Below are 24,610 nucleotides of genomic sequence, written 5' to 3' on the forward strand. Positions count from 1 at the left end.
AATCGTTTAAAAAAATTACAGGAAAAATCGGATTTCAAGATTTTTTAACCAAGTTTTGTGAAGGCGCTCGTAGCCAGAAGTGGAAGAAAAAAAAATTCTGTGCAAAATGATAACCTTACTTCGTTAGTAAGAGAAGAGAAAAAAATTTCAACGGTCACAGAATTACGGGGGTTTGACACGCAGCGCGGATTTTGGACACACGTTCTTTCGCATTTTGAAATACGAGCCGGTGACTTATGTAATGCTCATATTGCGTGGTGTGGAAAAAAAAAAACAAAAAGAAAAAAGAAATCATCGTGGAAAGTATGAAACTCGTCGCCGATTCTCGAGGCGCGTGCACGGAGAAAACAATGTTGAAAAATGCCGAAGGAGGAGGAGAAGGGAAACCTCAAACAAATCTTCATTTCAGTTTGCGAAACGAGCTCATAACTGCGGGGCACGCACAGCGCCAAGTGTATTTCCAACGTGCGGAGGACATGTGTCGCGTAGTTATATCGTTCTTTATGACCCAGTGCAGCTCGCTCGCTCCTTCTTTTTCCGTTGGAGCGTTACCTTCTATCCTTCTTTATTTATTTCTTTCTCCTCTTGCAGCCACCACCACCCGCGGCAACGCCAACCCCTGCCTACGATACGCCGTATAATATTTTCCTCCTGATTTATACCGTAGCGTAAAAACATCCTAATATCACGAGCAGCCACCCGCTCAATACCGTAATATGGGTAGGCACCTGCGTTCCGTGTCCTAGACGATATCTTTGTGTGTCGAGGCTACCGTGTTCAAATATCGCCATGGAGCCAGACGATTGTGGTTCGGTACAGCAAAAGGGAGAGGCGACGAAAGCCGAAGATTCGATACTTCCAGCTATTGACATTCCCTGTTTAACACATCTTTTTTCACTTCTTTAACGTACTCCTACCTGGCACGAAGTGTATTGCCATTATCTTACGAAAAATATACTTCCAATGAATTTTCTTAGATGCATAAGTGAACAAAATACGAGAAAAGAAATCTGATAGATATCGTCGATGAGTCTACTGCGACTAATCGAAAGTAGCTAGACAACGGGGAGAAATCCCTTCACCGTCCGTTCCAGATTTTGATGATTTTCATTTACCCCGGGCGTTTGAAGTATACTGGAAGCTGTGGGTGCGCGGATGGTATCAAAGGGTTATCAGATCGAAGCGTGAGACCGCCCGGGCCGAGAGCGTGACTTTTGACACTTCGGAGTGACGACGAAGCTGCACTAGATGGAACGTAAGTGTGTCGGGTCGAAGGGTGGAGGCGAGGTGTGCATCGGTGGGAAGAAGGGGCGAGAAGCTATTAAACTGACAGAAACACTTGCCACCCCCGCACGGGTCGTGTTCCCTCGGCAAGGCCGAAGCCCTTCCTTCCTCCCTTTCTCCCTCCCGTCCTCATCTCCGCTGCAACACGTTTATTAATATCTGTACACACAAGGGTAGATACGGTAACGCGATGTTGATTTTTTTTTCTTCCTCTTTTTTTTTTGTCGTTTTTCCTCTTGTCCCCCGTCCCAAATTATCTCCTCTTTACAAGATCGTCGCTGCAGCTGTGAAGCAATTTTAAAGGGCCTGCGATTGACGCGCGGGTCAAAGGATATATTCCCGAACAGATAAAGCGACCGAATATTTGCGGAGGCCGCGGTGAATGTTGGTTCAAAAAATCCCCCCCACCCCGATCTTTCGTATCAAACATTAATTTTCAGCACACAAAACGTCACGCACAACGACAACGCATACCGCAGACTAGCGAGCAAGGATCAGATACAGGCTCTGCCGAGTGGGGTAAAAGCATTTTTCTCAATTCAAAAAGGATGGCCAATTGGTAGAAGCGCGGATCCGATCAAGTGGGGCTGGCGGGATGAAGATGTCGTTGAAAATCGCTTGAGATCGATGCAGACAATCTGCGGGTACCTGTGAACGGGTCTCTCGAGTACCTTCGGGGGGTAAAAGAGTTGGTGAAAAATCGTTTGGGTGCAGGTGAAGCGCAGGTCGAAATGTCCCAATAATAAAATACTCGTGACGGATATGAATTCGTGATCGAGATGACGACGACGACGACGATGCAGAGAACGCGTTTTATCCACGCAGCGAGATCTCAAGATTCGAAGTCGCGCGATGCGGACAACCCAATCGACCGTTAACCGTTCTCAAAGGCAAGTGGGCACCACCGCGTCGTTCCAGACCTTATACCATAGGAATGCTTGGTGCAGCTCCGAGGAGGAAAGAGAGAACGAGAAAGAGAGAAAGAAAAGTGAACGAAAAAAATCCTCTCTCGAAGTCACCAAACAATCATCTCTCGCCCTGCGCGGCGCTGTACCAAATCTCGATTCAGTGGCTCCTTGATCTGCAGACCCGAGGCGCGATTGTTCGCCGCACAGACAAAGAGAGACATTCATATCAACGAATGTGCCCCCAACCCCTCTTCGCGCTCCTTGCTCCTCGCTTCTTCGGCGCGCATTGCGTGTTTCTAAGCAGATGACTGCGTGTAACGGACGCGCAGGAGAAGCGGGAGAAGTCTATAATTTGTCGAGTCGAGTTGCTTTATAGTCTAGTGCCTTTAAAGCGTTGCTAATGCGTTCGAGGGGGGCGGGGATGCGGAACCCCCGCCTGGTGCAACTCGAGACGGAATTGTCGGGCGCCGCGTGCGCCGTGCTCTCATTGTCCGGCCACCGAGCCACCGGAAGTCACCGGAAGGTGAAGACGTAACGGAAGACTCGGAGGCAGGCCGCCCCTCGAGAATCGATCGCGCAGCCTCCCGGCCAGCTCCTGATTCTCTCCGTAATAACCCGGGCGGGGTATAATGGGACAATGCGCTTGTCTGTAAATACGATTCACTCCGTCAGACCGAAGCGCCTTCTGGCTTCGTTAATTTTTCCCCCATCGCCTATGATCCTCGCTTCCGGCAATCGCCTCGGGATGTTTATATCTTTCGAATAATCTAGCTGTGTTCCCGTGTATTTTATTTATTTTTATTTTTTTCTTATGGATCTCAACGCCTTATCTATCCCTCGTAATTCTCGACCGGGCCGTGATTTACTGCAGCCTAAACATTCGAGCCTTGTACGAGATAGCTGTAGGAAAACGAACGAGATCTCTTTCTCTCTCTCTATCTCTCTCCATCTCTGCGAGCTGTTTTCAAACTCCGCATCCTATACCGCCTGATGCCGCGATCACGCGACCATTTTAGGGGATCTGATCACTCGCCAAAATAAGCAATCGCCAGCCCCGTTAATTGCCTGTCTCATACACGGTGCCTACATTTGCGAAGATGCGAGATTTTCTTCCTCTCCGCGTTGAACGGTACACTATAATAACGTATATAAGAAGGATCTCGAATTTGGAGAATTATATATATGCAGATTGGAGTCAAATCTATATAGTGCACGTAAGTATGTATAATTATATATCTTCGAAATCGCAAATGAACCTGTCACGCCACGCGTCTCTGTTCGAGGTTATATGTCATCAGAAAAGAATTGCCTGGGTATGTAGATATTTTTTTAGCGTCAGGCGATTCTGCGATCGGCGGTAACTAATCTTCTGACTGAGAAATATTGCACGTCGCGAGATAAGATTATGTATTGTCAGTGGAGGCTGAATATCGAGGCAGAAGCCTGTCAGTCACAGATCCGCGCGACGTTAGCCGAGTAATATTCATATCGGATTTGATATCGAGAACCGGGCGAGGGGAGGAGGTAGGGGGAAAATTTTTCAGAACCGAAAGCGGCTTCGTCTCCCCCGTAACTTACTTCGTATCCCTGATTCATATTTGATGCGCATTTGTTTTGAGTTGGGATCGAAATTGAATCCCTTTGTTTTGAAAGTTGGGCCAGGCGTCTCGAACCGCGTCGCCGAGCTGCATTTCGATTCTCATCAGTTATTTATGGGTTTCATTACTTTTTCGCCAATTCCCGCGTTCTTCTTCCCCGGGGCGGGTGGCGAGCGTGACACTTATCAAAAGTAAATTAGAAACCGAGGCGAACGACGCGAGTCGAACTGCGACGATCCCCAACCAATTACAAGTGAATTACGATTCCTTCGACTCAGCCCGCAGAGTTTATTACAAGGTGAGAGCTCTCCTCGCGATTTCTCACGCCTTTCGACCCGCGGTAATTTCTCTATTGTCAAAATATTAATCGGAATGTGAAAAATCCAGAGATGGGTTAACCGCAGACAATGCGAAGAAATTGGGGTGCGACGAACCGATCTCATCCCTCTTTCAGATCAAGGGAGAAGAGAAAGGCAAAAGCGGCAGCGCAACAACGGCGCGTAACCCGAAGGAACGAAAAAAAACTTACCCGAGAAGAGGCAAAAATTGAAAACGGAAAAGGGTGAGGCTTTGATTTTTGTCGCGCCGTTGCAGCCCGACTGTCCGTCAATTATCTCAGCTTCTTCCACAATTGCGGATACAACGTCACACCGTTGGATCGGAGATATTCGATTCCCAGATGCCGGCCCCTGCAGGAACCCTTCGCTGATCGTTCGGCGCTATGCTAAGTTCGATCTTCCATTCCGAATTGAATAGAATCACACTCTATTATTCCCCGGTTTGAATAGCCGGCGTTCCTTCTGTGTCCTCGTGATCGAGCGAGTGATTCCGATATCGCTTCCTTATCTCACTCGAGTTAAACTCGGTGACGATTGTCCGAATGAGGGATGTTACTGCCCGGGCGATGCATGGCGGGCACCGCGTCATCGGCCAGAAAGGGAGGAATAAAAAGAGTGAGAGAGAGAGAGAGAGAGTGAGGGGGGCAAATGGAGTCCACGAAATAACCCGGGGATGCCGGCTCGATTCGCTATTTCCATTCGGCCAACGGAGAACGACCTGGATCGCTATCGCGTAAGTGGCTCTCCGGCTTCAAAGTTTAAAGTAAACTTTATCTCGCGGACGCTTCTGGCTCTCGCGAGAAAGAATGAAACGGGGCCGCGATCGTCAGACCGAAACGGTCAGTCTTTTGTTGCTCTTGTTTACTGCGGGGGCGTGTGATCGCAAACGGTTGATTGGATTTCCTCTCCTTATACTAGTTCGATCACCCGCCTCTTCCTTCCCTCCTTCTCACCGTGTGCCACAAGTATAACGATCCTCCTTCCGCGCGCTTCGACGCCGAGAGATAAACTTCGAGATCTTTCGATCGATCTCTTTGCCCGAAGCTTTTATCAGGCTCAACACCTGAGCATTTGTGAAACACACGCGCCATGATGTGTTAGTTTCTGGTATATCAGCGCCGCACATCTCGTTTAAAAAATAGACGAATCCCCGCTCAAATTTACCCTCGAAATCGTTACAACATCCCGTGATATTCTAAGATACGATAAGACGAATCTGCAACTTTCCTCGGGGATGGGGGGGTAAAAATGTATAATCGGAGCAGACAATTTGTAACTAATTACAACGGCGTGCAACATAGATTACGGCGTGTTGGCCTACGCTCAAAAACATCTGTTCCCCTTCCAAGGTTCGGGCCCGGGCGCCTCGCTTACTAAGGGGTGAACGATGTGCGGCAGGGGTTGTCTTTGAGTTTCGAGCGGCGTCGAAACGGGCGGGAATCGAGGGTCAAGACGACCGATTCGGGATGAGCAGTGCTGCTCGGGACAAACAACTCGGGGCTACGAGATGATGAAAATGAAATTTAAACACCGGCTGAAAGAGGGGCAGAATGAAATCCACGAATCTGCACGTAGGTAGCCTTACGTATCAGGTACTTATGTACGAAACGCGATGACGTGACGCCGCAATTAATTGTAAGTCTCGGATTTACTGCTAACTGGCCAAACGGGGAGCCGCGAATTCGGCTCTGGACCGATTCAACGCCAATGCAGACGCGAGATAAAATTAATTTACGGGTCCAGGCGGTTAGCCCGCGGCTGTGTACTCCGGCTTGGATTACAATAGAGTGCGCATTGGTGCAGTGCCAGCGGCGGGTCCGAATTGCCGGCGAAGCTGCCGTTCGAACGAAAACATAATTAGATTGAATTGTTAACGCACTAATATTTGCACGCTGTCCTTCGCTATAGCTGTAGTGCAATAAGCCTGCGGTTTTGATACCGCATAACGAAGCCACCGCGTCGCCGCGCAGCGGCCTGCAGTCAACGGAATTATGATCCACGCACCATATGGACACGCACACTCGAATATCCGCCCTTCGATACGTCGAGCATACCGCAATATTGTTTACACTTTCAATATTTTTTATTCCTTGCTGCCGCCGTATTGCTTTCGCAGGCTCGCTGATTTTCGCGATGAACTTGAACTAGGCTCGAGGCTTGTAAATATTCAAGCCAGATGGTTTCCGCGCGTTAATCGATAGGTCGGATTTTCTTGTAATTAGGAATTACGTACCCAAGGAGTGTCTCCCGATTTTTTTCACTCTGTAACGCGTGGTGGTACGTAAAAAAAAAATATAGACACCTATTTTTGCTACGTGGTAATTTAACCGTTCAAGGGGTGAAAACCACCCCTAACATTAACAATCCAATAAAACGAGGGATGCAACCCCTGCGGTTAAAAACATTACGCATATCGAAGGAGAATAACGTCCAATTGGTTTCATCAAAAAAATCCACGTCATTATGTAAAGATCCTAAAAAAAAAAATTAATACCTTGGGGTAAACTTTGTAGAAAGATATCACCCTTCAAACAGCTGAATCGGCAGGTGAAAAAATTCACGTCTGATGTTTATTGATAAAAAAAAACAAAAATCGATGAGGCGCGCCTCGGGTATGACGTTCACTGTCAATGGTACAAATTTGTCATTGGATTACGATTTGGCTCAACGATTTCACTACTTGGCGTCACGCGTTTTAGTCAAATTTGGTGCAGAACTGACGCGTGAAACCGCGCAGCTTGCAGCAGACATCAAACACCCTATGTCCTTTGATCAAACCCTGTCATTTTGCGATGGCTCTTACAGTCTACACACACAGTTCTCACCGCCCACCATCTCTGCAGCGCTGCCAATCGGCTCTGTACACGCATTGCCGCTATTCGTCGGGAATGAAAACCGCCGTTCCATCGTGATAATGATAATTATCGCAACGTCGCTGTGCCGCAAGAAAAAGTGGGAGGAGGAAGAGTCGAGCTGGAGGGAACCTCAGACCGCATTGCGTAACAATTACACCGGCACACAAAAAAAATTGAGTAGAATGTGCATTTGACCGGACCTACCTACGGGTACGTATTTTGGTCCGCTGAATCCGAATTCGAGGTCAGTTTGACCCCTACACCCCCAAAATTTCGAGAAAACTTCGAAAAACCGTAAAAATGATGAAAATCGGCAGTTTTAATGATAAAAAAAATTTTTTGGAACTAAACTAAGCGTGATTTTCATGTATTTCGATCTGCTGAATATGAATCGAAACTTTATTGAGACCAAGAGCCATTTCAAATGTAAAAAAATCACACAAACCCTCCAAAATTCCGAAAAAATATAGTTTTCATGATAAAAAAACTTTTTCTGGTCCAATTCAGATAAAATTTTATATCTTTTCATGTCTTCAATTCGCATCTTAATTTTTTTAGTCTATTCACCCTCTAAAGCTGGAAAAATTCGAAAAAATTGTAAAAATTATAATTATATATAAAATTAAATTAAAATTATAATTTTTACAATTTTTTCGAATTTTTCCAGCTTTAGAGGGTGAATAGACTAAAAAAATTAAGATATATATAAAATTATAATTTTTACAATTTTTTCGAATTTTTCCAGCTTTAGAGGGTGAATAGACTAAAAAAATTAAGATGCGAATTGAAGACATGAAAAGATATAAAATTTTATCTGAATTGGACCAGAAAAAGTTTTTTTATCATGAAAACTATATTTTTTCGGAATTTTGGAGGGTTTGTGTGATTTTTTTACATTTGAAATGGCTCTTGGTCTCAATAAAGTTTCGATTCATATTCAGCAGATCGAAATACATGAAAATCACGCTTAGTTTAGTTCCAAAAAATTTTTTTTATCATTAAAACTGCCGATTTTCATCATTTTTACGGTTTTTCGAAGTTTTCTCGAAATTTTGGGGGTGTAGGGGTCAAACTGACCTCGAATTCGGATTCAGCGGACCAAAATACGTACCCGTAGGTAGGTCCGGTCAAATGCACATTCTACTCAATTTTTTTTGTGTGCCGGTGTTATTATCTGCAATTATCCCTGTTTACGGATGATCAGAGTTCTCGACTTTGAATAACAGGGTTTCAATTATCATCAAGGGAAGAACCAGGCGCGTATTAGCACAAATGCGATTTGATTAAAGCAACTCGACACTAGACGCGCTACATCTGAATAAAGAAAACTAATGTCAGATATTGGAGAGAAAAAGACAGAACGAGGAAAATCTATGCGACTCTCCGTCATCTGGTTCACACTGGAATAACAATCAGTACAAATTTTTTTATCTCCTCACGACCGCGGAAAAAAGATTAAAAAAAAAAACAAAAAAACTGTCGACACGTCTCTGGTCGCAGGGAGATACCGTGGAGATCGTTTGGTTTTCTATGACCGGAATGAAATTAGTACAGGGTATTGAATAACACGTTTTTTGTCACCGTTCGAGCGGAGGGTTTCCCGTTTTCTTGTTAGACACATTCAAGGGCGAAACTAGCCGGGGCATTCGGTACATATCTCATCTATTTACCGAACACGAGACAACCGTCAAGCTTCTCCTTATCTCGTACCGTCTACTGGTATTTTCGTCTTGTGGGAGGAGTCACACCATGCTCACCCGGCTCAAGAGATTAAGTAACTTCTTTGTCCGATAAGTGACGAAACAACATAAAGATCTAAGGAGAAGGAAAAATAAAGAATGCGATAGGAGCGCGTACGTCCAGCTGTCAAGAGATCGAGAAGCCGACGATATCCTCGGTGATAAACGATCAACCGCAATGCGATTTTCCTCACCCCAAACCGCACGGCCCGCGCGCTGATCAGCGATCACTCGGCTCCGTGCAATGTCCTGCATGAATAATTTTTTTAATGATCTCAAATCCCGCCTTTCAGCCTGATTAGCCGCAATCACCGAGGGGGCGTGCTTCTCGGTTTATCCTGATAATTGGTCCGAACGGGTACGCGTATGTGTATACATATATGTGTAATATTATAGCGAGAATGTTGGAAAGCCAACAGTCCATACATCGGCTCACCGCGATTGTGGCGTAAAGGTGCGATTGTTCTCTTCGCGTACCTTCGTCAACCCAATCGGTTACCAATCGCCTGTGAATTACATACCTTCCATTCGTTTACAACGCTCTGCAGCTCGAACGCCGCTATGCATTGTACAGCGTCGCGTGTTGGTTTGTCCCTGCATTAGGTTTGCCTCATTTCTCAACGGAAGCGTTAATTGGGCTTATTACAGGTAGCGTAGATTATGAAAGCATCCTTTGTTTGGACAGCCGTAGGATTACAACATAATTTAAACGGGATCCTATAAAGTCGATTTTCAATCATTTTTTTCTCGCACGAGTTGCTTCTAGTTTCTCAAGCAGTAGTTCTTGGGAGTCGCGAATTTTAGGATGTAGTTATTTTCGATTTTTTTTTTTTATTTTAATTTATGTTCATTTTACTGTCTGGTATGTTTGACATATTTACAATTTTTGTACAAAATTCTTACCGAATGATGAATCGCAATAGCGACATTTGGATTGCTAAAACAATTAATGACCTGCAGATAATATCGTAAGATGTTTTCATCAGATATTGCGGCAAGATGCCGCCGAATTCTCAGACGTTTCTAAACATTTCTTGGGATTTTTTCAAATATTAAAAGCGTTAGAGAAACGCTGGATTTCAGCTTAAAGATACTGTCGGACAATGTTTGAAAGAAATGTGTGGAGATTTTCAGGAAAAGGAGTAGACTGAACCATTTAGAGAGTAATTAATCCTTTGAAAAATGAAAAGATCGGTAATTGGGAGCGATCAAGTGATCGGTAACCCCGTCGGTGTTGTATAATAACAATAATAATAATAATAATAATAATATAAAAATCTGCCTAATGATAATTGATGAACCTCGAAGCGGGGTCGGAGCGTGCAGAGTGGGTGAATTGAATCGGTGAAAAGAGATCAGCAAACGGAATTCACGGTTGGCCGGACCGTTTGAACAAAGTCTGAAAAGACACAGGCGCGTCGACACATGCGCGGGGGTAAGTAAGTGAGCTTCCCTGTTCTCCTCGCCCCTGCACTCGTCCCTAATGGGGATCCGTCCGCAAGAGCACTCCAGGGCGTGTAATTGCTAGGATCCGCGCCCCCGCCTCGCGAGTCTAGCACCGATGCGGAGTGTGTTGTACACGCGGTTATGCGGGAAGGCCCGAGGTTCCTGGATGCGATGCAAGGTACTCCGGTGCGCGGATTCCGCCCCATTCAACCCCCTTTCAGGGGTTAAACGCGGCGCGGCACGCGGATGCTCTTTTTCCGATCCCCCCGCTGACAGATGGCACCCTTCGCGAGAGTTTTTGTTTCAAGATCGACCTCACAATTCGCGCATTACCGGACAAACGGCTCGTCGCGGCAATCGAGAGTCCGAGTGGGACGCAGCACGTGCCCACATGTCCAAACACCCCTTCGTTTCTCGGTCTGTGCCTTGTACGCGCTTACGGGGCAGAACCGCGATGCCTGAGCGAAACGAGGCGCGGGGCCAATCGTTGAAACAATTCGATAATGGTCGAACGAGCCCTTGAGGAGGGGGCGTGACGAACGTTTCAATTGGGGCAGATTTCATTCTACTCTCTTTCAATCGTAATCGTTGCCGATTGTTAATCATTTATTATACCCATACCGCATATGCTCGCCGTGTAGGTATAACTGTTTGTTTTATGCCGTTTACACCCCGCGCAGCCTTCGGATATCCACCTCCCGACGAGTGCTGCGTTCGTTTCGGATTCGCTTACCAATTATCTGGTACGATAAACGGCGAAACATTTTTACTGCGATCGATTTTAAACGTTCATTCAGATTTTTGTCATTTTTCTCATCTTCTGCCGGTTTTTTCCGACTGAACAGGCCATTCTGACGATGTGTAGTATCTAAACTCTGGGCGAGGTTATTCCCATTATCGCGGGTTGTAGACAAAATGAAACAACTCAACCCACCTCGTTTACTTCATAATCTTTGAAAATAGATTCCTGCCGCAGGATATAATTGAAAACCACAAAAGTCTGATGATTCCTGATTTTTTCGTTCGTTAGATCCTGTGTTTCACCAAAATGATCCTCGATGCTTTTCGCATCATCGTTCCAATCGTGATCGTTTTTCAAAAACGAAGCGGACATACAATCTTGAGTCAAGGTTCGGAGGCCGCGACTCGGCGTCTCGTTCTATGCAGCGCTGCAGCGAGACGGATCGCAATAAAAAATTTGAAAAAAGCATTAACGATGCACGTGACGTATAGTTATCGTCAGATTATGACAGGAGCGAGGCGATTCGACGACGAAGCCGACGGTGGCGTGTATCGACAGTGACCCCCTCGACCCGGCTCGCAGAATCCCCTCTAATGGATTTCACTCATTTTTCTCCCTCGACATCCCGACGTTCCGACTTCCCACCGCTAACGCCAACACCCTAGCAGCAAGGAGACCCGAGTCCTCGATCCTCGATCCTCGATCCTCGGTCTTCGGAAGTCGCGTCTACCCGGTTACGTTCATTCGATTTGGATTCAAGAGAGGAGGCAGTCGACCGCCTCCTGGAAAGGAAAACTCCGGAAGTCAATGATCGAGGGTGAAGCAAAGCGACGCCTGCAGCCTCAAATCCCGCGGTACCTCCAATGCTAATCTCGACGACGCGCCGCGTTAGATTCAATCCGGTACGACACACCTTTGGCTTCCTACGGCTTTACGCTGCGATTGCACAGCCCTCGAACATTGCCGAAGGACGGGGTAATTGAGCCTCAATCAGGAATGGCGGTTAATCGGTTCCCTCTGTTTTATCGATTCGCAAACGATGTACGGTTAGAGACACGCGACCAACGGATAGAATATACACTCGAAACTCTTGTGTTCGGAAACCAGAGAAGACAATCTTCTCTATGGCAGAGAGTGGGATGTAGGTTCGATTATAGATGATAAGAGAATCACGACCATGAGAAAAATGTCAGCCTAATCCCGATAAAGTTGTTCGGATTAGTCGTGCACATTAGCTTTTTTTGTTAATCACGATTAGTTCACGTCGAATTATAGGAACCTCTTTTCGTACAATTCTAAGGCACGATTGGTTACTATGATTATAAGTGATCGGGCGATCAGCGATCAAGTGATGCTGATCTTGGAAGAATATTACACCTGCGGGTGTAACAAAGAAAGCTTTAAAAAACTCGTGAGCTTCTGTACAGCGAATAGTTGCGAAAAGATTGTAGACCAGCCAAAACCGTGATTGACTTATATAATTGTTATTTTCTGTCGGAACAATAAAACTGAGGAATAATTCGATAACGCGGCGTTCGCAATTTTTGCTTACAAACAATTTTTCGACAACATCGAAGCGTAATCATGCTACAAGACATTGAGTCTCATAGATATATCGTGATTAGGCGATTAGAATTACGTGTGTCCGATCCTGAGTGTAATATTGTGTGAGGATCGTAGTGAAGCGACGATACTGATTGCTGGGCGCAATTTCGGTGATAAGAGATAGCTGGCGAGTATTGACCGATGTTGCGATATCCGGAGAGGGATTGGGCGATCCGACCATCGAACGAGCGTCTCAGTGATCGACAGCGACGCGTTCGCACATCTCCCCTCCGATAGATTACCTATCTCCCTGCATTCTCCTTGTCTCTCCTTATCGATACATCCCGAACATTTTTTAATTACGACCGCCGATTATAGCCTCGGCCAGCTTGACAGAAATGAAACACCTGGCAATGCACGCCGAATTATTTATTTCATGGCTTTTTGGGGGAGAAAGGTTTAGGATTACGTTCTTTTAATGATTTTCATGAATTTTTTGGCCAGAAGGAAATGTATATAATTCATTGAAACTTTGAGAACATTTTAAACATATATTGAAATAAATATCGTAATTTTTTCACAGTATTTGCTCAGAAAATTTGGAAGATATCAACTGCCCACCCGTCAGAGGTCATCATCAGATGCAGCTGTTTGTGCACATTCTAGAAGCCACAGTTTTCATCTGAAATCAATAGGGTATCAAATTTACTTTAAGAACATGTCTTTCTTCTATATGAAGCTAACTTCCTGCATTTCTTAGAGGTGTTTAAATAGAAGAGCATAATTTTTTGCCATTTTTTTCACACTTTTTTTGCAACAAAAATTTTTTTCAATCAATGACATTACTCCGAATTTAGGTTCGTACAGAAGGAAGACATGTTATGAAAGTAAATTCGAAACTTTATCGATTTTAGATGAAAACTGTGGCCTCCAGAATGTACATAGTCTGATGGTGACCTCCGATAGGTGGCAGCTGATATCTTCCATATTTGCCGAGGAAATACTTCGAAAAAATGACGATACTTATTTGAATATATGTATAAAATGTTGTCACAGTTTCAATAAATCATATACATTCCTTTCATGTCAAACAAATTCATGAAAATCACTAAAAAAAACCTAGTCCTAAACCTATTTCCCCCCTTAACTTGTAACCGAAATCTCTTTCTTTCAATTTACAGTGCAGCTAACTCGTGATCCACGATAATATTGATATTAAATTATGGGTAGTCTTATATTTAGGCGTACCTATTTAGTTGCCTCAAAGCTTTGCCCATTATATATGTATGAAGCATTCCGTTAGATAGATTAGCATCTCAGTCGATTACGCTGTAGAAATGTGTACATTGATTGAGTATGAAACGTCGATATTAAATAAGAAAATCATAACTCGAGGCGAGAAGCTCCGCAAACAATATTTCTGTTGTATCAATTGACGTTCAAAACATTGAAAACGATTTTCGATTCAATCCAATAATCTGAATACCGATAAAGATCATGCCTTCCCGACAAATTATTGTCAGTATTTGGCGAACTAATATCACGAGCGGATGCCGTAATGGAATAGAACATATCCATGGCGTGTTCGCTATTTAGCGATAAGCCTTTATCGACACCTACAATCAAAATTTGAAGATATCGCCTATAACCGGGCGACTTAATTAGTGGATCATCGAGACTTCCTGATTCAAGCACTTCTCTCTAATCTTATCTATAGAAATTTAAGCCTATCTGATCAGCTGGTTGGCCGGGAATTGACTCACTTGATGATTTGAAGATATAGTTTGGTCAGATAAGTGATATCAACGTCAAGCCCCTCGGGCCACTTCTGCGTCTTCACCTTATCTCGCTCTTCTATCCATACGCAGGTATACGGCGACGCCCCGTGTGTGTATTTTTGTACCGGCACGTAGGCACGCCTCGTTGTCACTCGCCGTACGTATAGATTCTTTCCTCGACCATCCCTTCCATGACTGAGACCAACCCCCAAAGAAGTAATAGCTGAGCTCGCTAAGCCTAAGCTCTCGACGTTGTTAATCGCTCTGAGTATGCTCAGATGCGTAACGATAAGCAATTCCAAATCAGGAAACGGACCGTTTTTCCCAAATCTCCTCGATAAAAAAATTTCTATTCTCTTTACTTTGGAGCGGTAATGAAGTGCAGACCAAACTGATTTAAACTTTTTCATTCGAAATTTTGTGCAAAAATTTCTTTTCCGCCATAATCTGAGTCGTATATGACGTAATATCTAGTAAACGGAACGAAATTGGCGGCTTAATTCCTTATTTTAAAGACCCGTTAAAGGGAATGAGCCCATTCCACGGAAAATATAACGGAAGCTTGTTTTATTTTCGAATACGTAAAAATTTTGACAGGATACCAAAAATTTCATAGTTCAAACACTTTTCATCTTGAATATCTTCCGAAGAACGATCTGATAATATAGCTTCCTTTTCAAAAATATTGGAAGCATTATACTGAAAGTTTCTTGGTTGTTTAAGAACTGTTCTTTATGTAGAATTTCAGGGTTAAGTGATTCGCCAAGTTTTGAAGTCTGATTACATCCTTTTAGAATCACGTGTTTCATTTTTCAAGCATGCATTTTGTCAAATTTCAAGTTATGAGCCACCGCGACGTTACGGTTAAAAATCTAAAGATAGTTGACACTCTTTATCGCGTTTGTTATCTTTTGACAATAAGTAACATTGCGGTCTCGAGGTTGCCGACGTCATGAACAAATTTCACAATTTTATGCTAACGCACGACTTGCTGTTTATACCATATTTCATTATTCTCTAAAAAATATTCTGACTATTGCACAAATCTAGCACAAACCACAGGCTAATTAGGTACAAATGGAGATCGTATCATTGAATTTCAGATTAGGATTTCGAACGCGATTTGAAAATGATGATTAGTAATCAATTTGAGAAAATAATAATGCATTAGAAGTTGACTAATTGTAAGTATCGAGGAATAATCGACTTTTAATCGCAAACACTGCATCTGAACTGATCGAATCAGATTCAGTAGACTTACTTACAATTAATCACTAAAATTTGTATGTCTGTGTGTAACGTAATTAGTACACGTATACGCATAGAACTGACTTTTCTTATTCTTCTATTAGAGCATATATAGGATAGGTCGAACCGTATTAAATGAAATTAGGCTAAAAATTCTAAATAGAACGTTACACTGATTTTCAGATGAAATACGGCGAGGAACTTGTGAATATTTATTCAAAGAGTTGTAAGTAAATACAATAATTTATTTCGCAGACTTCAATGCTGTTACTTTACAGAAGTGAGCGGGCATCGTACCGAATCAAACGATTTTGATTTTTATCAAGTGATATAATGTTGAAATATCTGTATGAGGTAGGTGAATATTGGCTTCGCTTTACTCAAACCATTAATGATAAAATGTCTAGAGACTATTTATAGCCTTCAGAAAAATATTAATTAATAATTTCTTTAAAGAATATTCAACTTCTCAAGCGGATATTCGAATATTCTAAGCTCTGGTGTATTTAATGGCAAAAATTGCAAGCAGAATTGCATTCCGACTAGGTGTTTCAAGTTTGTAGCAATCTTTGTTCGACACTGACAATCTCAAATCTGTACAATAAATTTTCAACACAGACCATGTGTCTAAATTTTTTCTACCTTGATCACATGGATTAAATACTCAATAAAATAAGACACAAAGACGAGTTATTTGTCATGCTAATTATAAATGAACGAACACACGGCGCAAGCAAGTGTAATTCAGAAAGCTGTCAATTCATAATTGACAGGTGTAAATGAAATGAGATATTCTTATAACTGGTAAAACTGTGAAAAATTGTCAAAAATTCAGATGTGAATCGAACAATACTCACGATTTGCGTCAAAGATCATCGTCTTACGCATATACTTCAGTGTCCTTGAGTCGTTGTTGTCTGTCTTTTACCGACAAAGAGATCCTTTCGTTGTATCCGTTATCAGGAGAGCCCGCAGGTTAAGACGAGAAAGAAGAACCAAATAGCGATCCATGCGGCTGGAGCAGGTTTTTCCCGAGCCGAAAGACAAACTGCACCGAATCCGGCTCCTTCCGAGCGTGAAATATTGCGGGCTATCTATCTGTCCGGTGGGGAAATCGTATCGTATAGTATCATCGCGGACGATTATCATTCCTGTGATATTTGTATTGTGTTGGCAAGTCGCGTTATGTAGAGGCATGCGAGGCCTGGCGCGTTTGCCGAAGTGGCTTTTAGTTGTGAGAAATTAATAGCCCCGTATCTAGCCGGCGATACCGATCTAGTTACAACATAATCAGTTCGTAAACAGTTTGTATATCATACAATACAACGCGTAACGCTGCTCGTCCCGTCGACACCGCGTGTTTCGCCATTATCGCATCAATTCCCATGGCGTGGCGTCAAGACCGAGATAGCGCGACGAGTACGCCCTCCGTCCGTCCTTCGGGGGGCCCTTTTTTACCCGCGAAGGTCATTTCCTGGGTGAGAACAGCTCCCGCGGAAATCCCGGTCCGGTCTGCTCCCACAGCAACGATCATCGACGATTATTTCACGATAAGCGAGAAGCTCGCTCGGCTCGTCCGCTTCGCATAGAATCAGAGGGAAGAGGCTGCTGCACTTGCTTGGCACCCTACGGCTGGATGCTCGAGCAACGATATTGTAAGGCGAACCAGCCAGCCTCTCGGCGGTATCACGCATGGCGCTAATGAGTGAAGATATGATAATGACTGAGTGACAGTGGATGGCACTCGGTTCTCACGCCTTGCGCGAGGCGGCGTTTTGCAGAGGCGTTACGTGTGTACGAGTGCGGCTGAGAAAATACCCTCCGTTTGTACCCACGCGGCGATTCGAGGATTCTCACTTCCCGCTTCCACGTTATGGTTTCGTTTCATCTCGGTTATTCGCGATAACGCGACTCCAGGTGGCGGAGGAAGGAAAACACCGATCCCTTTTTCTCGCTCCTAATCTCGTCCTCACGGCCACCTGCGCCGCGTCAGATCTTCCCGGTGTCGAAAAAGGTACGCGACAGTCTAAACAACCGGCAGACGCGAGGAGATAACGCGCGAATGTAGGCTTCTCGTTGGGCAGCATCTTCTAATTATCTACAGGCGGCATCGCGGCCGACAGGATATATACAGGAGAGAAAGAAAGGAGGAGGAAGGATCGGCTTACACGCACGAGGCGCTCCCCGTATCAACTTCTAATTTTTCTCAACTAACGTCAGCTGCGGAACGTTTGCCGCCCGCCGGAAGTCTCAAGAGAGATTCTCTTAATCGCTGTTATTCGGAGATGGAAAAAAGGATCGACGCAAGTTGAGAAAAGGAAGAAACGCCACGGAATTTCGCACGCCGCATAACCGGAGGGAAGATTTTCACGTGCCCGGCATGCGAATGGGCTGGAAGGAGACCTGAGTGAAGTATCACCACGCAGAGATACAGACCGCCTACTACTTCCTGCACGATAGTAGGATTGGGTAAGGATAAGAGCGAGAACCGTGAGACCGAGCGTCTCGGCGCCGCTGCGCCTTATCAATGTTCGGCCAGAACGTCGTTATTTTTATCAAAAAATATCTCACTCGTGACCCAGATCGGGACGTTTCGTTGTTATGGGGTATAAAATTCGACGGAATTTGATTTTCCACCGTTTCAACTACCGCGACAGATTCGACGCGGAAAAATCCTTGCGGTTTCCATTTTCAATTCACGCGAGTGATTTCGACGCTTCCCGACTTCCCAAATACAAAAATATTTTCAAACAATCTTACAGACCCAGCGTCTGACGAGAATTGGCAATTGAGAATTTCATGTCAAATCATAACTATTATCTACGAATTTTCTCAAAATTTTATTCGAATCACGGACTGCGAAGAATTTCCATCCAAGCGGAATACTTTTCGGTGCTAAACAATTTGACCGAAAATCTTGACAAAATATGTTTTACTGTAAATGCGGCCGAATATTTTTTGGCTATTCCAGCAGCTTTTTTGCGTATCGTCTGCAGGAAGTTGGTCGATGATTAAAATTAACGCTGAGATAATTCTACGTCCACAATTTTGGCGGAGTTTATCATCTTCGCGACTATGCATGTTGGCACAGATAATTTGTTACATTTTTTTGACACTGTCGTAACTTCCTCGTATTCCAAGTGTGATAACGTAATATTTCACGAAATGCGAGCCGTCGAAAACGACAGTGTATAAAATTGGAAATATGTTTGCCGGTCAAGGAACGAATCACTTTAAGTATATCCTCTGTCGATTTTTCTATTTCCAATCATTTTTTGTCCCTAGAGATTTTTTCTCCAACTTGACCGAAGAACCTGCGCGCTTAGAAAGGAGGTGGCGACCATAACGCTTGTGATTTATATAAACTGTAAATTTTTTAAGACCGCGATGTCTCGAGGCTCGTGAGCCAGACGATGAGTCGTGGGTCGCCTTGCTCAAGCAGGCGTGAAATGAATCCATGCCCAGGCAAAGACGACCGCCGAGTTCTTTCGGTGACACAGAAGCTCAAGTTTGCGATCTCCGGGTTCTTTATGAGGCAACCTGAAACCGGCCCGCAGACTTCTGGCCCAGGAGGTCGTCCATCAAAGGGTTCCAGATAAATACCGACCCGAAGATCGCCGATTCCTGACGATGAAACGCTTTGTCTAATCTACGGGATAATTACCGCGCAGACTGGTGAGACCGAAATTGAAACGGAGGGAAAATTGAAGCCCGCAGTTATACTTTTCGGTGGATAGAAAAACCGCCGAGATCGCTCAGGCCCTTCTCCTAACCTCAGCGTCGAACTTTCTAAGCTTGTATATAGTTTACGACCGCAGGGTAAGCAGAAAATAAATAAACAGTGAATCGACACGTATCGCTTATAAAGCGAGAAAAGTTCCGACAGACCAGCAGTCGGGTTTATTTATATCCCGATACGAGGTGGTAGACTGCACTTTGTGTCTTGCGATTAGCGGCTAACTTCTCCTCTCGAGGAGGCACTCGTCATCAGGCGAAGTGTTTGATCGATGGATCCTCCGAAGCCGGAAATTATGCGTCAGTCTATCTCTGCAGGGGGAAAAGCGACTCACGCCACTCTCGTGCAGTAATATCTACTATCTGCTGGTTATATTTCCGTAAAGGTCTTTCCAGGGTGTATTTCCGTTGTCGACTCGGAAAGAGAAGAGGAGAGGAGAGGACTTACCGAGTGAAAAGCAATTCGACCGAGGGCCCGACCAATCAACTTTATTGTCGGAGAGGTTCGCGTGCTCCTTAAGCCACCTCGAAACGAATCCAGCGGTTGTATCGACGTTGTGTTTTCCCTGAATTTATTTCCGATGTGCCGCTAACGACGATTCGATCCTCTCTCAAATTCAATCCATTTTTCTACCGTTCCCATCTCTCTCTCATCTCTCTTACGTTTAACGCGCACCCCTGCAGATGCACGCGTACACGCATGATGCGAGCGTGTTCCTCGTGTGGGTGAAGCGAACGTCGCGTGCCGTTACGTCTATAATAATACGATTCTATTCATATTATAACTTGACATACTAGACGAGGTCGGATACCACTTGAGCTACGCCTCAAAATCCTTGGCGTAAACTCACGTGTTAGCCAACGTCACCCCTACGCGTAACGGTAAAAATTTAGAAGGGAAAGATACGCCTTCAGGGGCCTCTCCACGCCCCTCGTCGCTGTCTCGCAGAAGGCACCAAGTCGTCTCGCAAACTGCCGCTTGAGTTCGGATCGAAAACAAAAATCAACGAACGCCGAGAGCGCACGGAGACGAAAGTACTGAAGAAATTCGTTATCGTTGTTGCATGAATAATTTGACAAATTTTCAATCCATTTTCGAAACAGCTCTACGACGAATCCGCTCGCAGGCGTTATACATTTGAAATGGTAAAACCATTAATTTCGTCCCTTTTTAATCGTATCCGTGTAAATTTCCCGGTAAACGATGCAATCCTGAACCGTATATGGTCAAGTTTACGCCGCCGCGTATTAACCCTCGTCGTCGTTAAGGATCGTGCGTTCGGTTATAATATCGGTGGGCGAAGAGTAAGCTGGATGTGGGACATGCCGAGCAATGGAACTGTTTCCCAGAGGGGCTGCCGGCACGTGTCTTCTTGTATAATGGGGTCGCCGTCGAAGACTAATCACGTGGCCCAAGCCTACCTACGCCTCAATGCTCCTCCGGCAATCGTTTACAGAAATGGGATTGTTTGCACAACGAAATAATCGGTCTCGTCCGCGAAGAGGGGGGAGGAGAGTGGGTGGGGCGGGAGAAGCTGTCGTATAAATTTCACCAACAGAGGAAACGCTGTTCGCCCGCGAATTTACAAGCTCATACATATCGTATAAAGGTGAGTTTCGGTTTGTTCTCGGGTACCGGAAACCTGGCGTGTTTTCAGCAATCCTCCACAGCGAAGCGTGCGGAAGCGGAGAGCTACTTTAACGTAATCAGGCTGCAATTTGTACGGGATATCGAAACGAGCCTTGTAACTCGCTTGCCGTAATTCTGCGGCACGTCCCGAGGGTGGAGATACTCGGTAACCGAAATAACCGGAATTGCTTGGAATCCGCAGCGGCTAAGGCGGCTCGATAAATCAACTTCCGGACGCTGCGAACTGCGGCTAAGCTATGTATAAAGGGCGCTGTTTTACCGCATGCGACGTGCGTGAGATAATTCACTCTACGGACGAGGTAGGGGGGCGCGTTAAGGGAAAGGGGCAATTTTTCCAGGCGAAGATATTCTTCGATGAAAAAATTTCTACCCAGGTATTTAACGCGGTGACAGGAAAATTTCTGTAAGAACAATTTCTATCCTCACTCGGCCAGAAGTGTGCTTGTAATTTCTTTCGACGAATAGCAGAGCTTTTTTGTGCTTTTCGTAACGGCTGCCGGTTCCTTAAACAACCCTCAGATGAGTGCGTCGACAATGCGACGAAGTATGCGTACCGGGACAACTCAATTGGGCCAATTACTTGCTAACCATACAGATGAGATCTGATACATGAACCATAGAACGGGTCGCATAATGCGCGGTGCTATCTGAGATCTGAAAAATCGGAAGGCCCGCCGGATCCGCAGCGAGCAAAACGACCGAGGGTAGATATCTGCGCTGGGCCGCATCTGTTGTCACGCCCTCCCGTATGCGGTGCGAGTGTATAAGCCGCTCTGTTTGCGCGTGTGCGTTTCGTGCGGGAAAGTCACGTTACGAAGCAGCCCGCAGCTCACCGTTCAAAGAGTGAGAAGGGGAGAGAGAAGGAGAGAGACGGAGGGACGGAGGGACGGAAAAGGGCGGAGAGAGAGAGAGACAGAGAATAAAAGGGCCGGAGGGATGTTTTTCAGTTTGGGGTCGCGAGGGATCTAAATGTTTTATTACTTAATCATGACGTTGGGGTCGCCTGCCCCCCCCCCCCCTACCGGCGGGGGAGGCCAAACAATATCGCGGGCCCAGGAACCTCCGAGACATCTATATCTAAGGCCCCGATTATGAATTACACGGATGATTTTATTCTTTGCTATGGACTATCCGTTTTCAATCATTCAAGTGATCCTCTCGCGCCTGAGACCTTTTCAGTCTGCTTTCTTATGTTGCTGTAGATTACGGGTTTTTGGAGAGAAAAAAATATAATTGACGCTGTTGTTTAGTTTCCTAATTTGCAAGAACAGCCTCGCCAAGAAACCCGTTCTTTTCAGTAACTCAGTATTCGACGAAATTCTGATCATTTAATGATAACTATTGTTACTTCTGTTTGGATCACAATCAGCTGATCTAGAATTATCGAGAGACACGTTTACTTCCACATTCGCTGATCTACAAAAATTGAGAAATACTTGTAACAATCGCTTTCCAAGTATCATTAACATCAAATTTACGACTTTGATAGAGCCTTAAAACAATCAGTTAGATCATTCCGAATACGAACACGCACATCTACTCGACAATTATTTACTTCGGTCAATTTCACAATTTTACAAATTCACACATTCCTCCAAGGAATCGCTTAACGCAGAGTTCAATATCACTCAGCTGAAATTCCCAAAGTGTAAAAAAATATGAATAAAATAATTTTCAAAAACCGGGTAGGTTGTAGTAACTTCAGGTGAGGCAGAACCAAAGCCGGCTTGATATAATATCGTCGAAAGCGAACAACTCAATTAGCAGCCTTCGCAGAGCGGTGGCGTCAACTTTGGAATCGCGTACACATGTTGCTCGGCGTCGCTTCGAAAATAAAGAATTCACGGGCAATGGACGATGAACGATGCCTGCAGGATGGGTGCAGTGACGCGGGAACCACGACAACAAAGCGTTGAGGCATCCACGTCCGCGCACATACGAGTCCTCGGTCGTAGCCACGCTTATTGTTTGCTTGTGACGGACGCGTGTGTGCGTACCAAACTACACTATATAACTACATTAGGGGTTACAACCCCAGCACGCGCCAGCTGGCTCATTGTGAAGCTGTTGCCCCGATATCTCTGCCCCAGCGGCGTAGAATTTGCCAATATGTAAGGACGCGGTGCTTCAGGAGCCGAAACTGTCTCTTCGGACTCTCGTTGCTCGAATCGTAGATGGCCAAGGATTGACCAATGGTAGGAGAAAAATAAGAGACAAAGTAACGGAGGGACAATATTTTTTTCGATCGGAATACGGACTTCTACTAGCGAGCGAGGGAAAAACTCGTCCTCAGATCGCAAGAGCACATCTTCATCCCTGAATTACGTGTGCGGAGATTTCCTGCCGCGTTTACGCCGCTGAGAGGATCATCCCCTAATGTATTTACGCGGGGATAGGACAGTGTCGGTGCAGGGGTGACTGAATCTGACACCCGTGTAGAGGCAATGTCCCGCACGTCGGACACGATGTATGGTTGTATCTCTATTGTCATCGGAGCCGAGAGATTAAGCTAATTTCACACATGTTCGCCCGTTGCCATCTATTGACTAAATCTGTCAGTAATGGCGTGCACAGGACGCGTTCTCTCGCCTCAAATAAGACGCACCCCCTTAACAAGCTTCGTAAACGGTGACGCGTCAAGACGAATCGGGACTTTCCCAGGACTCGTGATATCCTTTTTGAGAATTATCCGTGTTCAAGGTGAAGCCGTTTCTCTGTAGGTCGAAAACGGAAACGGTGAATCCCGGCGATGTGTATCGTAGAAGAGACAGTAGGCGCGGCAGTCGGAAACCCGGCTTATCCATAAATTTTCCGGAAGCTACTAACGATGCCCAGATAACAACTAGGTGGCTAACTAGCCGAGCAAACGACGTCACGTAACATCTGCCTGCGCGAGGACTGGACCAAGTCGAGCAAACAAAGTTCGACTAACCGCTCGATTAGCGGAGGAAAGATCGACCCCTGGAGAAAATAGGACTCCGGGACTTCTGTCCTGTCCTGTTACGCACCCGCCCACATCCTTCGTGGTTTACAATTACGTAATGTCCAGCATATGTCTTTTAAGAATCCCGCACATGTCCCTCGTTCGTCCGTTCTTCCATCCGTCCATCCGTCCATCCGTCTTCTCGTATGTTACGTATACGCATGTGCAGTTCGTGCGAAAATCAACGCCTCGCCGAGTATGGCGAACTGGTTGGTGCCCACGTGGGTGGCGCGGGGAGTGCAGCGGTTTCCGATTATGGGACTTCACACCTCGCGCATAAACAACAAGTTAAAGAAATACCGAAACGGACTTTGAGCCGGGAACCTCGACTCGAGGTACCCGCGATTCGGCGTGTAATGACTCGCCAGCTTCAGGGCTCGCTTTTATCTTACAAACGCACCGCGACCCGCGGCCAGATCCCTGCGTTCATCCCGCCCTGTTGTGGGCACGCTTCGAATTATACCTACGTACAATATATCAGCTTGCATTTTTCCTTCAGAGTCGAAACCAGACTCAAACGAGTTTCACGGTAAGAGAGCTATATTGAAGTTTATCTTTTATCAAGGTTGCGATAGTCCCGTTTTCTACCGATTCATGCTTCTGCTTAGACAGTGCTGATAGAGTGGCTCCTGATACTGTTTCGTAAATTACCTTTGATTGTTATACTAGGGTATGTACCTCAATATCATTGAGGTCGAGGCCAAGCTTTTGGATAACGTTTCACTGCCTCGGCATCGACGCTCTCTCGCTTTCCAATTAT

At 45.2% G+C, this 24,610-nt stretch overlaps 1 long non-coding RNA gene across 1 annotated transcript; it reads right to left on the reverse strand.

The window, feature by feature from the left end:
* Positions 1 to 7,978: 7,978 nt before the first annotated feature.
* LOC124308335 (uncharacterized) lies at positions 7,979 to 22,217 on the reverse strand. Its single transcript, XR_006908967.1, has 3 exons — positions 22,207 to 22,217; positions 13,378 to 13,383; positions 7,979 to 8,157 (listed from the first exon to the last, which is right to left on the reverse strand). It is a non-coding gene; the product is annotated as an uncharacterized LOC124308335 (long non-coding RNA).
* Positions 22,218 to 24,610: the final 2,393 nt, after the last annotated feature.

The sequence above is a fragment of the Neodiprion virginianus genome, chromosome 1, assembly GCF_021901495.1.
Source record: "Neodiprion virginianus isolate iyNeoVirg1 chromosome 1, iyNeoVirg1.1, whole genome shotgun sequence".
Taxonomy (NCBI): domain Eukaryota; kingdom Metazoa; phylum Arthropoda; class Insecta; order Hymenoptera; family Diprionidae; genus Neodiprion; species Neodiprion virginianus.